This window comes from Vulpes vulpes, chromosome 7 (assembly GCF_048418805.1).
Source record: "Vulpes vulpes isolate BD-2025 chromosome 7, VulVul3, whole genome shotgun sequence".
Taxonomy (NCBI): Eukaryota; Metazoa; Chordata; class Mammalia; order Carnivora; family Canidae; genus Vulpes; species Vulpes vulpes.
In genome coordinates, this window is record NC_132786.1 from 17,336,107 (window position 1) to 17,351,145 (window position 15,039).

The window sequence follows — 15,039 nt, forward strand, 5'->3', positions numbered from 1 at the left end:
TTTTGACAGCAAGAAGAAATGCATGCTATGATTTATTTATTGGCAATGGTTTCCAGAATGTACTATATCCACCTCAAGGATGCATAAGTTACTTTACTGGGGTAGAAAAAGAGAGTATTAGAATTATTTTATTATTTTTTACCTTTAAGTTTTCTACTTTTCGTTTCCTGTAATACCTTTATTAATCATGAACAGAGAATCATGATATATTACAGATATATCGTCATATATTTTTTAACTGGTTGAAGAATATGACACCAAAAAAATGTTGAAGACTTTTAGGAAAGCATGTTAGGGAGTTTAACTGAAAACTAGAATTGAATATAGAGAAAATGTTGGGTTAAGTGCTTATCAGAGTGGTTTAACTATCAACTTTATCGTGTGAGTGGGGTATCTGCTACAGTTCTCACTTACATTTCTAAAAATCTGTATCAGCAGGAAACAGATGTACACTTCAGGAGGTAGCCAAGGAAAATGTAATACGAGAACTACTTATACAGGAGTCAATAGAGTTTAGATAAAACAAGGAATAGTTGGTTGTACACTGGGCTAGTAATCAGCGGTTAAGTCATCACTATTCCTAGACCTTAAATAGAAAGGGAGAAGGCAATTATATGAGCTCATAAAAAAATACCTTTTTGCAGAGGGTCACCTGACAGAGACTGTGGCCTTTTTTGGGGACAGATGATGTCTACTCTCCAAGGAAGAACCAAGGGAGTAGATATCTTGACTTTACTTTTTGCCAACCTCCAAACTCTTCCTGGTTCCTCCCATTGGCCGGATCCAATCTGAAGCCAGAGAAGGAAGTGCACAGATGTAGTCCATACAGGACAGCCTCCTTGGCATTGAGAAAGAGAGCGGAGTGTGGATATGCAAGAAAAAATTGAAAATTTCCTGCATTCCACTCCTCTTTATTCTTGGCATCTTTTCTTTTCCAGACGAAAAAAAGGTGTCTCTAATACAAGGGATACATGAATCCCATCACCTACTAAACCTTATGACCTGATGTCAGTTCAGTCATATTCCCAAATAAAATCTATAATGTTGGCAAACCTCAGTATGCCAGCTTTATGTAAGATAATCTAGGGGGAAAAGTGAGAGAAGAAATTCTCAATTAACATAAAATATAGCTGCCATAGTCCCGTAACTTGTGTAACCTCTCATAGGACCTTAAATGACAATTCTATATTCTTCTAGCTACATCCATTCAATGTGTATTCTAAGCTCTGTCAGTGACTGGGCTATAGTATTCTTTATCTGGTGATATGATCTTGTGGTATAAGCCTTTGATTGCTTCTGCCTTGATTGGATTGCTTCATTATTCTGTTACCTGACCTTTTATAGAAGTGAGGCAATCCAGAGAAACCTCTAGGTTCTAGAAAGGGTTCTTGCCTCCATTGTGCGGCAGCAATCTGATTTCCTATTGTTAAATAACATCAGTCACCTCAACCATGATTGTAGTCCCTTTCTCTGCCAGTAAGTTTAAGAGCTTGAGGGGTTTACGATGGCCCGAGGGCATACTTACTTTCCAATTTAACAGAGATTGTGTTGTCTAGGGGAAGCATTTCTTCTGTGTAAACTAGGGCACTTCTACCTATTTGCTGAAAGAAGCTACTCTCACTGCCTTCCTTGGTTTCTGGATTTGTGCATTTTGACAGCAGGAGAGATGGCATGTGTTGGATAATGGTGTAAGGTCTGTAACATCTGGTGGGACGCCATCCCAGATCCACAAGATTTTGTCTCCCGAAAGATGCTACAACAGTCTTTAGCAGATTATTCCATTCTATCAGATCTGCTACTTGTAGATGTTGAGACCAGTGGATTTTGGGGTAAGCCCATGGACACATTTCTTTTGTTGCAAACTACTTCCCTTTGTCTGAGGTAAGATTACGTCAGATCCAAAGAAAATAAGGATTTTGTAAGCCTACATACAAGTCATGATGCTGACAGAATTGTGACCAAAGAAGAAAGATTCCGTATATGTCTCTTCCTGCAAGAAAACATATTTCCCCATAGTGATAAAAGGAGTCAAGTAGAAACAATGTCATACCAGTTAGACAGAAGGTGCCATATGAAATGCTTTGTGTTGTCTTCTGCTATCAGCACACTGGTTGGCCATAACTGTATCAACTGTAAAGAGAAGTGTGTGTGTGTGTGTGTGTGTGTGTGTGTGTGTGTGAGAAGAGAATTTCATGTTGTCAAACCTGGCCCCTTGTGTTATCCTGGCCTACTAGTATCTTTCCCATTGAGAAAACACTTGGATTAATGAAAATGAAGACTAATAGCTATAGAATAGGTAATTTTGTGCGTCTGATTATTGAGGTCCCTCTGCAGCGTCAGCCTTCTCTAAAAGATTAAATGGGACATGAATATCCATATTTTATGCTCTTTCGAAGGGGACCACTCCTATACTTTATCAGAACTTCTTGTCATCAACTTTTTTTTTTTTTCAATTGGGTTCTTATAAGTCCCTTACCAGTGGCGCAACTTGTCAGCTACTGCTCGAGGATTACTGTAGATCACGACCTCAAGCTCTCTCTCCCTTTATGCTGCGTGGGTTGTAGGGCATGGGTAAAATGGGTATATTTTCACAAACTTGGTGAATCACAGGTGTGATGATAGATCAAATGCTGGGAGTTTATCATTTTGTATCTTAGGAACAATTTATATTAAGTATTAGGCTATGTAAGGGGCTTCTTTAAAATGACCATTGTTATGGCGCCTGGGTGACTCAGCTGATTAAACATCTGACTTCTGCTCAGGTCATGATCTCAGGGTCCTGGGATAGAGCCCTGTGCCAGGTCACACTCAGTGGGGAGTCTCCTTCTCCCTCTCCTCTCTCTCTCTGCCCCTCCCCTCGCTCATGCTCTGTCTCTCAAATAAGTAAAATCTTAAAATAAAATAAATAAAATGACCATTTTTCTACTTGAAATGTGCCTTAACAGAGGGCTTCCCAAAGCAGCTGACAGCCTAAATTGTTGCTTTTGCTTCCGAAGTGTTTTTTTTTGTTGTTGTTGTTGTTTTGTTTTTGTTTTGGTTTTGTTTTTTTTTGGCAGTGTAGGCAGAGGTTGGAGATGGGATTTCCTACTTAAAGCTCAAACTAAAGCTATTACTAGAGCCATTGCAAGTTGAGGGTCTTTTAAATAATTTTAATGAGGAAGCTCATTCTTAATGTAGAAGGAAGTAATTTCATATTTCAGCATTATTTATTACCTCAGCGAACACTTTAAACGCTGGGCCAGTTGTTTCCAGGAAACATTTATGACTCTACCATGTGCCAAACAACCTCTTACTGTACGTAAGAATAGCCCTAGCTTAATAGATGTGTACAATGTTTTTGAAGGACGATTAATGAAAACAAAGTCAAACACTTTATACTAATATAGGAATTTGCTTTTTTCCTGAAAAGAAACCAAGGACTTTGCTACTTGTCTTTTCTCAGCTACTAAATGTTTTCCTTATCTGTAAGTTGTACTGAAGCTCCTGGAAAGAACTTTCCAGCTGGGGGAAAAAAAAAACAACAACATAATTCTTTATGGGTGATCTACCTGTTTTTCATCTTATGTACCGTGAGAAGCTTTCCTTCCTTCAGGAACTCCACCCAACACTGATCCTTCTTTTTTCATGCCACCAGCATCCTACTGACCTTACCTTGTACCTGTCACTGTCACAGCAAGTTGTGTCTCTCTTCACTGAAGCCACATTTCTGATTAATATGGGCTGAAATCATCTTATGTGGCAAGGGAAAGAACATGGAGGATCACTAGGCCTGGGTTTGGATCATATCGTGTCTATTCTCAGTTACAAGACACATTTTGCTGCAGAGGAGGCTGGGGAATGCTGTATGGGCTATGTGTCTGGGTAGGAGAGAAAATGGACTCAAGAGTTAGACTCTCTGCCATAACATGTGAACAGGTAGTGGTAATTTACTATTATAATAGGATAATGGAGTAAAGTAAACAAGCTAAGTGTGTTCAGCGTCCAGCTCTTGATTTCTGCTCAGGTCATGATCTCTGGTCCTGGGATTGAGCTGCAGAACAGGCTCTGTGCTCAGCAAGGATTCCACATGGCATCCTCCCTCCCTCTCCCTCTGTTCACCAACTCCCATCGCTCATGCTCTCTGTCTCTCTCTCTCTCTCTCTCTCTGAAATGAATAATAAATAAAGAAATCAGATATATAAAAAATAAAATAAATTTTTTCTCACTCATTTTTTTTTCTAGCTATAGATTGTCTAATCTTTTTTCAAATAAACAATACTCATTGTAAAGAAGACATTTCTGCAATTGAAAAAACATGTTCATAATACAATGTACATAACCAATAATGAAATTAACATGTAGTATTCCATTGATAGGTTGGTCAATTTGGTTTTTTTTAGGTAGTTATCCTCCTTATCAATAGGAATTCTAAGATAAAAGTCAATCTCCTTAAAATCTTTGCGGTATGAATCACGATAAAAAAATGAAATATATATATATATATATATATACACATGCACATATATGTAAAGATTCTGCTTTTATATTTCTACAAGCTTTACAATGTCATTTTGAGTGAACTTAATCATTATTTTTAATGATTTCACCATATAATTAGGGAAAAAAATGACTTACAACACAGTATTTTACTTTTGCAGTTCAAACGAGCTTTGGAATCGGGCATTGCCATTCATATTCAAATTAATAATCATGAAATCATAATGTAGATTTTGCTGCCTTTTGTGTTACATTTGTCTGTTAGAGCAGAAAAGTTAAATAAATATTTTACTGATGCTTCCTTTTTTTTTAAGTTTGGCTTTGGGGGACATGATATTGTGTGGATGTAGGTGGTCTTTTTTTCTTTTTTAAGCTATGTAGAGGAGAGAAATGAACAGGTTAGAAAAGAAATAAGAGTTCCTTTTTAAACAAATTACAGACCAGAGATAAACCACATACCCAATCCCTTAATCTGTCCCATTTCTTATTTATATTAATTGAAGAAAAAATACTGGCTTTGTAGCAAGATGCATTCTTCCAAGCAACACTCAGAAAAAGAAAAAGGCTACTTCCACATTGTAATTACTTAGCATTCTTTTTCATTTTTGCTTGAACAGGGTGAAAAACGTCAGTAGGTCTGCTCATGCAAAAGAAAAGAAGTATAAAACATCAAACATGCATTCATTAGAGATTATTATAGAAAAAAGTATTTAACTTTAGGGATGAAACACTTAACCTGATACACATTAAGTTCTCCTCTCTTCTCCTCTAAGAAAATGAGAATAATTAAGGAGAATGATTACAGGTGCTGCTAATTGGTACCAAGTTTAAGGACACCACTTATGACACCTTTGTTTTTATTGATGATAATTCTATAACATACTCATACTTACTCTTATTACCATTGACAAAACTATCGTCTTGAGAATGCTAAGCACAGCAAATGGCTGTACCTTTGAATATATTACAAAAAACAAGTGCTTTTGTGTGCCTTAGTTGATCTTCATGCCATTAGATGTAGCTGAGTGCCACGTTTTTCCACTTGGAATAAATGTTAACCCTGACTGCTTCCTACACTTGGTAGCATTTGGTGGACTCCGGTGCATTTTTCTGCAATGTGATATGCACTTGTTGGAGTGTATAGAGGGAATTTATTTTTTTATTTTTATTTTTTTAAAGACTTTGTTTATTTATTCCTGAGACACAGAGAGAGAGAGAGGCAGAGACACGGGCAGAGGGAGAAGCAGGCTCCCTATGGGGAGGCCCATCCAGAACTCGATCCCAGGCCCTGGGATCACAGAGTCACGACCTGAGCCAAAAGCAGCAGATGCTCATCCATGAGCCACTCAGGTGCTCCTATAGAGGGACACAAAAAGAAATGTAAATGGTGAGTTGATTTCTTAATTTCTAAGAATTCTTGACCTCAAACTCTTTAATCACTTTTTATTTTCTGAAGGACTTTTAAAAGTTAAGATAATTTTTGAGCAGCTCTTCTTTTAATGTTATTTTTCCCTTGAACTCTTCGCTCTTTTAAAAGAACACGTACATATGCATGTGTGTATACATGTATTAATTCATATCACGTTAGTTTTCAAAAAGTTTTTCTTCTCTCTTTCCATAACTGCCATCATTTTTATGAGAAAAAAGAAGCAACTTAAAACGGTGTGCTCCTATTCTCTAGTCAGTTACCTTGCCCAAGTCCTGAAACCTTAACTGAGGGATCCCTGGGTGGCTCAGCGGTTGGGTGGCTGCCTTTGGACCAGGTAGTGATCCTAGGGTCCCGGGATTGAGTCCCGCGTCGGGCTCCCTGGGGGAGCCTGCTTCTCCCTCTGCCTGTGTCTCTGCCTCTCTCTCTCTCTCTGTGTCTCTCATGAATAAATCAATAAAATCTTAAAAAAAAAAAAAAAAAAAAAAAAAAAACCTTAACTGATTGTTGAATAATGGGAACTTGCTGGTAGCATGGCAACTGGCTGTGCTTAACCCAGAAACAAATTCCAAAGGACAGAAAAAAAAAAAAAAAAAACAAAAAAACAAGGAATTTGGATACATGTGGTGACACAGAGAATGAATAATGTACTGCACACACACACACACACACACACACAAACAAATGCACAAAAAAAAGCTTTCTTGGGAATCTTATGCCACTTCTCCAAAACAGCGATGATAGGCATATGAGGTATAATGCAACAGCTGATGACAAGAATGATATTTAAATATATACATCTTATTACTAAAACAGTAAGTTATTAACGAAATGAAAATTGAAACAGCACTAATAACACTAATTATTTTGCCTATCATATGGGGGGGGGAGATAAATACTACACAATGCTGGGAAGAGTATGGAGAAAGTAGTGCTCTGATTTTCTGCAATAGTGCTAATCGGTAAAGCTTTTTGGAAATTACTTTGAAAATACATCTTGAGGTTCAAATATTGCATAACCTTTGACTCAGCGATACTATGTTTATAAATGTACCATGTGTGTACTAACACAAGTCATACAAAAATGTATGCAGAGAAGTATTTGCTGAGTGAGTGTTGAGCTTTAGCTCTAGAATCAGACAGACCTGAATTGCAATTACCACTTCATTACTTTCTTTTTTAAATATATATATATATATATATATATATATATATATATATATATTTTATTGGAGTTCGATTTGCCAACATATAGTATGACACCCAGTGCTCCTCCCATCAAGTGCCCCCCTCAGTGCCCATTACCCCATCACCCCATGCCCCCCGCCCACCTCCCCTTCCAGTTTCCCTTGTTCCTTTCCAGAGTTAGGAGTCTCTCAGGTTCTGTCTCCCTCTCTGATATTTCTCACTCATTTTCTCTCCCTTCCCCTTTATTCCCTTTCACTATTGTTTTATATTCCCCAAATGAATGAGACCATATAATATTTGTTCTTCACCAACTGACTTCTTTCACTCAGCATAATGCCCTCCAGGTCCATCCATGTCGAGGCAAACGGGGGGGTATTTGTCGTTTCTAATGGCATTACTTTCTAGATATGTGAGCTTAGGCAAGTTACATAGCATGTCTAGATTTCACTATCCTTTGAGAATTAATGAAATGATGTCTATAAAGTGTGTAAGAAAGTGTTTGGCACCTCATAAGTACTTGAGAGATGTTTATTAGTCTTTGTAATGAAGATAATATTGTTATAAATATTATGCAGCATCATTTATAATAAAGGTCTCAAAACAAGCCCCTTATTCAACTGGGATATCGGATAAATAAACGTAGGTACATTGAATAGAATACAACAGAGTCACTCAAAAGAATAAGATCAATCTATGTGGAAGTAGAGGCAAGAAATACTTTGAAAAACATGGTTTTAGTATTAATAGGATTATTCCATGTGTGTGAAAAGACACTAATATATTTTGACTAGTCTATTATCAACAGAAAGAGGGAAAAGGATATGAACCAACATATTAATGGTGGTTATCTCTGGGAAGTGGAATAATGAGCCATTTTTATTTTTCTCCATTATGTTTTTTGAGATATTTAATGTTTTTTAAGGTCATTCTTTATTGTCTGCCAAAGTCAAACAATTTATCGGAAAAAATTAATCCTGATTTTCTGGCATTAAGGATATAGACCAGAATATGTCATCTATCTCTATGTATGGAGATATAGATATAGATATGGATATGTAGATATAGATATAGCTGCATACCATATCTATACATAGAGATAGATGACATATTCTGGTCTATAGATGGATATAGTATGTGATTGTATCTTTATATCTCCATACATAGAGATAGATGACATATTCTGGTCTATAGATGGATATAGTGTATGAATGTATCTTTATATCTCCATGCATAGAGATAGATGACATATTCTGGTCTGTAACTTTAATAAAAAAAATAAGATGCACATATAAAATATTAAGTAAGTAGGTATCATGTAGCCTGATATGTTCTCTATTTGAAAGTTAGAGAGAACTATGGAAATTCGTTAACACTTTTTGTGGTATCAGTACTTAAAAAAGAAACCCTAGAAATGGAAGGAACCTCAATACTTCTCTGAGTCCAGCATCTCACCAAGAGCACAAATTCACTGAAAGCCATCTCCACTAACTTCATCTGATTTGGAGGATAATAAACTACTAACTCCAAAAATAAAATATTGCTGTTAGAATGTTATTTCTTAGATTGATTAGAATGTGCTTTCTCATAAAATCCCTGCCATCATTTCTATTTTTGTTTCATAAACTGAATGAGGCTCTTTATAAACTTTTAGATGAGAGCTTTTTAAATAGTTTCAGGTTGGATACACATAATTTTTTCATTTAAGATTTTCCCCAATTCTTATTACTTTTCTGTGTATCAGAGGATTTCCAGGCTCATTACCTTCTTGGTGCTCATATCTGAACGTCCTCAGAGACACTTATTCTCCTTTAGAGTCTGACTCATGCCATTCCAAAGTCAGGATAACCTTTCAAAGGGAATAGTCAGCTTGGTGATCCAACTGTTTGTTAGTCCTAGCAATATCAGGCTTGATGTTCTCTAACTATAAGTATCAAGGCAGACAAAAGTTTCTTTACTATTTTCTAGTTTCAAGCCTATTTTATTATTTTGGAATTTGTATTTTTATGAAATATAATAATTTACAAATTATTTTAACAAGCTTTATATATCCTTTATAAATTTTGCAAATTTTTAAGGTGATCTGGATCCAAATATTTGCCCTCTTAAGTAATGTGGGAAGCTCATTTCAGCACAGTTAATGTGTTAGGAACTATGAAATAGCAACACATTGAAAGAGTCAAGACCAGACCACATTCCTTTCATTTTAACTTAACATCATCATCAAGAGTAAATTAAGGGTTGACTGGATTTTTAAAATTATATATTAACATACATACACACATATGCATGCACACACCCACGCACACACACACATTGAAATGTACTTTGGAGCAAAAAGGGACATTAGTGTAGTCATGACTTGTAGGGCAATGACCAGAACATTAGCCTTATATGGGATTCTAAGTTCTCTTAATAAATAATCAAGCCTAGAATATTGTTGTGAAGTTCCACTTACGAGGCACATAGTGTTCAAATTCAACTTGACATTTGATATTCTATGTCACCACTATGAAAGTTCTTGTAGTTTTCGAAAATGTTTTGACAGGGAGTCAATTTGCAATTGAAATGAAGGATTATCAATGTTGCTTGCTTTTGTAAAGATGTAGTGAGAGGAGACATGTAAAATATCAAAACATTTAGTTGGATGTGAGAAGAAACTTATCTTGGTGTATTTTCAAAACTTTTATTTTAAAATACTTTTAAAAATATGACAGAGAAGTTTTAAGATTTGGGGTTTGACAAGGGGTGAAGCCGTTAATGCAGGGAGGTGCTGCCAGAAGTCAGCTGACAAGCGGACCTGGGACACTCACCTTTCCCACTAGGTCCTTGTATTGATCCAAATTTTTTGAAAATTTATCCTCTAAGATTATTTCTTTATTGGATTTTTTGTTTAACAGACATGCAGAGAGCAGGGAGCAGGAGAGGGAGACACAGGCTCCTCAAGCACACTCTCCCCCAAACACAGAGCCTGCCAGGGGCGGGTTCCCAGGATGCTGAGGTCATGACCTGAGCCACAACCAAGAGTCAGATGCTAAGTGACAGAGCCGCAGGCGTCAAGCCCCTTGTCCCTGCTGTGGACACTCCTGCCCCCCCCACCCCCCACAGCCACTGAGAGCTCGGGCTTTGGCCTGCGCTCCAACTCCCAGGTGGTCTGGAGGCTACAGTGCAGGCTGCACGTCCCCTCTGTCCCACCTCAGGCTGAAAGGGCCTCAGCCCTGAGAAGGAATCGGATCTGCCCGACCACCCCCAGCCGGAGGGAGCTGCTGGAGCAGGAGGTAGAAGAACTGGTGCCCACCTTGCTGAGCATTGACTACTTGTCCATATTTGAGTTCCTAAATGTTTTTGGAGGAATATGGCACCCCTGAAGAGGTGCTGGACCTGCTGTTTGCAAAGTGAGCTCCCTGACTCCACAGCCCAGTGGGATGGGCCACCTACTGGTTGGGAGTCTTGGGGAATGTTCCTGAACTTCCCGGCCCCTCAGGCGGCTGCTCCAACTGGAGTAGAGTCACACAGGGCCTGGTCGGGTCCTGTAGGGCAGCCCCCGGGGCCTGGCCTGTGGCAGGTCGGCTAGAGGGGCTGTGCTTGTGCTCAGCAGTCATCATCGTTCCCTCCCCATGACGAAGCGTGTGCCGCCTCCCCACCGTCGCCAGGGTCTTGAGCTGGCCTGTTTTGCCATTGAAAGGGAGTTTTGAGTCCATCTGGGGTCTGTATCCTGGGGCATTCGGAGTAGGGGTCCCCGGGGACACCTGGGCGCCCCGGCCCACTCGGATATCGGCCCCGGGCCTGGCCGGAGCCCTTTCACTCCTCAAGCATTCAGGAAGCGCCGGCAGGTGCAGGCGCTTCTCCAGGAGCTGCCCGTGGCCCCAGGCACAGAGCGGACGGCCACCCAGGGCTCCGGACTAGTCGGAGGTCAGAGGGTGACAGCAGCTATGAGGAGAGGTCGCGTCCACTGGATGACTCATGTGATGCCCCCCCGCCCTCCTCTAGATATCGATGCATCGTAGCTTCCTGCAAGAAGGAAGGAATCCGGGACCAGTGGGAAATGTGAGTGAGCTCTGGCTCATGCAGGGGAGCCTTCCCTCTCCAGGAGGGCCGCGAGGGGGCTGTGGCCTGGAGGGGCTGCTGGACCCTCACCCCACACATCTGCAATTCCTGTGACAGGGTGAAGGTCTAATGGGTCCTTTGAGAAAAGAGGAAAGGAGGGCTGTGGATGGGATACGGGCTTTGTGGGAGAGCACTGGGACCCCTATGGAGTCCTTCTCCACACCTGCCCCCCTCAAAGCCCTCTGTCTCCCCGCCACCTGGGACCCAGAGCAGAGGGTGTGGGGAGCATCGCACTCACCAATCTGGTGGCACCTGGACCCGGGTGCACGGCAGGTGCTCAGGAGGGCCAGTGAGGGCTCAGGGACCAGACGGCCCCCGCCCTGTCAGATTAGAGTCAGTGGAAGGACACCCCCTGGGGGCCCCTCATGAGTATGCAGCGCAGAGCCACAGGAGGGAAGGCGGTGGTACCGGGCGGTTCCCGGCAAGGCCTGGCAGGACACAGAGCCCACACCCTCCCCGCTTGGACATTCCCAGAGGGATAGTCTGTGCAGTGAGGGCGATGACAGGCCGACGCCCCCTTCCCCGGACACCTGCCAGTGGATTCAAGGGGCAAGTGGGCAGGGAGCCAGGCTGAGGAGTGAGTCCCACTTCCCCAGGAAAGACAGTGATGGTCACGCCGCTGGTCATGGGCTCCCACGCACAGAGGCTTCGTGCCAGCCCCTCCTCAGTGAGCACGGCTGTGGCAGGCAGGACCGCCAGGTGGCAGGTGGACAAGGAGCAGCACTGGCCTCCGACAGCCCCGAGCGGGAGTCCGGGGGCCGTTCCTGCAGGGCTTCCCCGGGACACCTTGGTGTGAGGGAGCCCTGTCATCCAATGCCTCTGCCCATCCGTACCTCCAGCTCCATCTCCTGCATCCTGGACATCCGGCTGGACTACTATCAGGAGGATTTTCATCAGCCACCGGAATTTCTCTCCCTGAGGAAGCTGCTGGCATTCATGGGGATCAACATGCCAGGCTCAGACCTGGAAAACCAGGCCCAGGACTGGGGTGGCCAAGCTGGGGACAGGGTGGGCCACACAGACCCAGCCTCTGTGCAACTGGGCTGGGAGCACAGGGTAGGCTCACACCCCATCCCCACGGGCTGCAGTCTGGGGAGACCTCCCAGGGCTCTTGCCCTCACACACGTTGGACGGTGGGAAGAGTGTCCTTGATTTGAGAGGGACGTGGAAAGTGCGTCCTGGTGATGATACTTTGTCTTCTTCGGGCTATAGCTTCGGACCCCGAGCAACACCCTGACCCACCTCAGGAGCCCACCCCAGCTCTGACTGTGGGGCCTGCTGAAGCTTCCGGGCCTGATCTGTTCGAGCCAGGCACGGCTGCTGGAGGTGAGTGTTTCGCCCGAGTCAAGATGCAAGCTGCTGAGTCAAAGCCAATGCACGTGGTGGTCAAACCTCTGACTCAGTGTCCCGACCTGGAGGAGCCACCTGCACCCTTGGTTGACCTGGAGGAGGAGCAGGCCCCAGAGCCTGCAATCAAGCTCCCGGAAGTGCCGGAGCAGCCACCTGCCTCAGTGGAGCCACCGGCCTCGGCCCTGGAGCAGCAGCTCGTGATGGCTGCAGCCCGACGGAAGGCTTCCCCTGCCCCCTCACTGCACGGTTTCTATTTTTGTGGTTGTCATAAACCTCTATGATTGCGTCATGAGTTTCCTCTGATGCTTTTAAATTATACATCGTGGTACTTTAGGTCCATTCCCAGTGTCGCACAGGCGAGGCCAGAAGGCACCTGGGCCACATTTCCACCACACAGACAGCCGACTACTGACCGTCGTGCCCACGCCCTCCCTGCTGTCCCTGCAGCCCCTGCCTTTCTCTCTGTCTCTGTGGCCTTTCGTCCTCTGGGATGTGCGTGTACCTGGTGTACTTGGTGTGGCCTCCTGTCTCTGCCGCAGACACGAGAGTGACTCCTCGTTTTCCCAGTAGTTAAGAAACATGTCATTTTGAGGCTGAGGGAACAAAGATCATGTGAAGCCCCAAATGAAATGTTTCCATTGTCCAGGATAGGTTCCCCGGTGTAATGTGTTAGGTAAAAAAGTAAATGGTTCCTTAAGGTTTCAGACAGATGGTATTTACTTAATAAAATGAGGATTCCCATAGAGAGAAAAGAGGACATTTGCCTTCTACCTAGGAATAACTGCCCGTTGCACGCGGTTGGGTCCCCCAGGCCTGAAACTGGTCACTTACGATACACACGCGCGCCCGTTCTCATCAACACAGGTTTCATGATAGCCAACGGGGGCACGCTAGGGGACGTGAATCAGAGAGAGAAAAGACAAGCGTCGCATGAGTACAGGTATACGTGGAATCTAAAACATAGAACCCCTCCCCCCCGGCAAACAAACTACAAGACAACAAAAACACAATGGCCTGAACTCTGATACAGAAAACATATACGTGGTTGCCAAGGTAAGGGGTGGGACGTGGACCGAATACGTAAGACGCTAGAAACTGACGACGATTCAAAAAAAGACAGAGAATATCAAGAAGGAACCTGGAGAGTAAATATCTCTTCAATATGTTAACTTCTAGCTTCCCACTACCCCGGGTCCCTTAGGTATTAACTCATGCTACAGCATCCAATTCTCCGGGCCTCGCGGGAACCCTCGTGTGGACACGGTAGTACTGCTGAAGGATTTCGTAGCATTAATTACAGAGGCCTTGGCTCCTGGGTGTGTGCGTCTCTAGGTGTTCTTCCGGGTTCCAAGTATAACTATGTAATCACAACTTCCCTAGATCAAAGTGCACGGTTTCCCGAGTCTTGGTAGAAGTGCACGTCACAAAACAATCCCTGCAGGTGAGGAAATGCACAGGTACCCACCAGCCCGAATGATGTGTCCTGCTTGTTTTGCAGCCCAAGGTTAGCTCCAGGTGTGATTTTTTTTAAAGGTTTATTTATTTATTTATTTATGATAGAGAGAGAGAGAGAGAGGCAGAGACACAGGAGGAGGGAGAAGCAGGCTCCATGCCGGGAGCCCGACGTGGGATTTGATCCTGGGACTCCAGGATTGTGCCCTGGGCCAAAGGCAGGCGCTAAACCGCTGCGCCACCCAGGGATCCCCCAGGTGTGACTTCTCTTGGTCCCTAGAGAATCACACTTTCCTCAGGGTCATGCTCCCCGCCAGGCCCCGGGGGAGTGTCCACAGACAGGCCTGCCCTCCACGGAGCCTAGAGGGGACCCGAGAGGGCCTCCACCCGCTAGTCTAGTTGGGGCGTCGGGGCACCCAGGCTCAGTCCTGAGGGGAGCAGACGCCCCCATCGCTCCTGGAGGCACGAAGCCTCTCTCTGGCTCTATGTCTCCCTCCCTGTCTCCACGTCCCCGTCTCTCTCTCTCCCTCCCAGTCTCTGTGTCCCTCCCAGTCTTTCTTCCCTCAATCCCTACACCTCGACCTGTCCCTCCCTGTCTCTCTCCCTGTCTCTGTGTCTACCTTCCTGTCTCTCGGTCTCTCACTCGTCTCCCTCCCTGTCTCATTCTCTCTCTCCATCCTGTGTCTGTCTCCGTCTCTCCCTCCCTGTCAAAGAGAAGAGGCTGAGATAAGAATGCATTAAGTCCATTCAAATGAAGTGAACACAGTCATCAAATATAGCCTGAACAGGAGACAGTAGCTGGAACAGAGGACCTTGCACAAAAATTTAAATATTTGTAGAATACAAATACAGGGGAAAGGAAAGAAAATTATGATTACAGAATGAAGGTGAGTTGCAAAGATCCAACCTGCGAGTATTAAAGAATTTCCAAAGAAGGAAATGGTAAGTGGATCAGAGGCAATATCCCAAAGTATAAGAGACCTTTCTGAATCTCAAAGAGAAATGCTCTGAAGATCAAAATGCCCCACAATATTCTAGGGAAA

General features: G+C 43.3%; 1 protein-coding gene across 3 annotated transcripts in view; it reads right to left on the reverse strand.

The window, feature by feature from the left end:
• The window catches only part of LOC140599792 (adenylate cyclase type 1-like), a 235,942-nt gene that overhangs the window by 86,030 nt on the left and 134,873 nt on the right, over positions 1-15,039 (reverse strand). The window contains exon 4 of one of the 3 annotated variants that reach the window (XR_012002778.1): positions 9,758-13,434. The exons of the other annotated variants lie outside the window; for them this stretch is intronic. The gene's annotated coding sequence lies outside the window, so the exon portion shown is untranslated. Of the gene's footprint in view, positions 1-9,757; positions 13,435-15,039 lie in introns of those variants that run through there. 3 annotated transcript variants of the gene reach the window in all.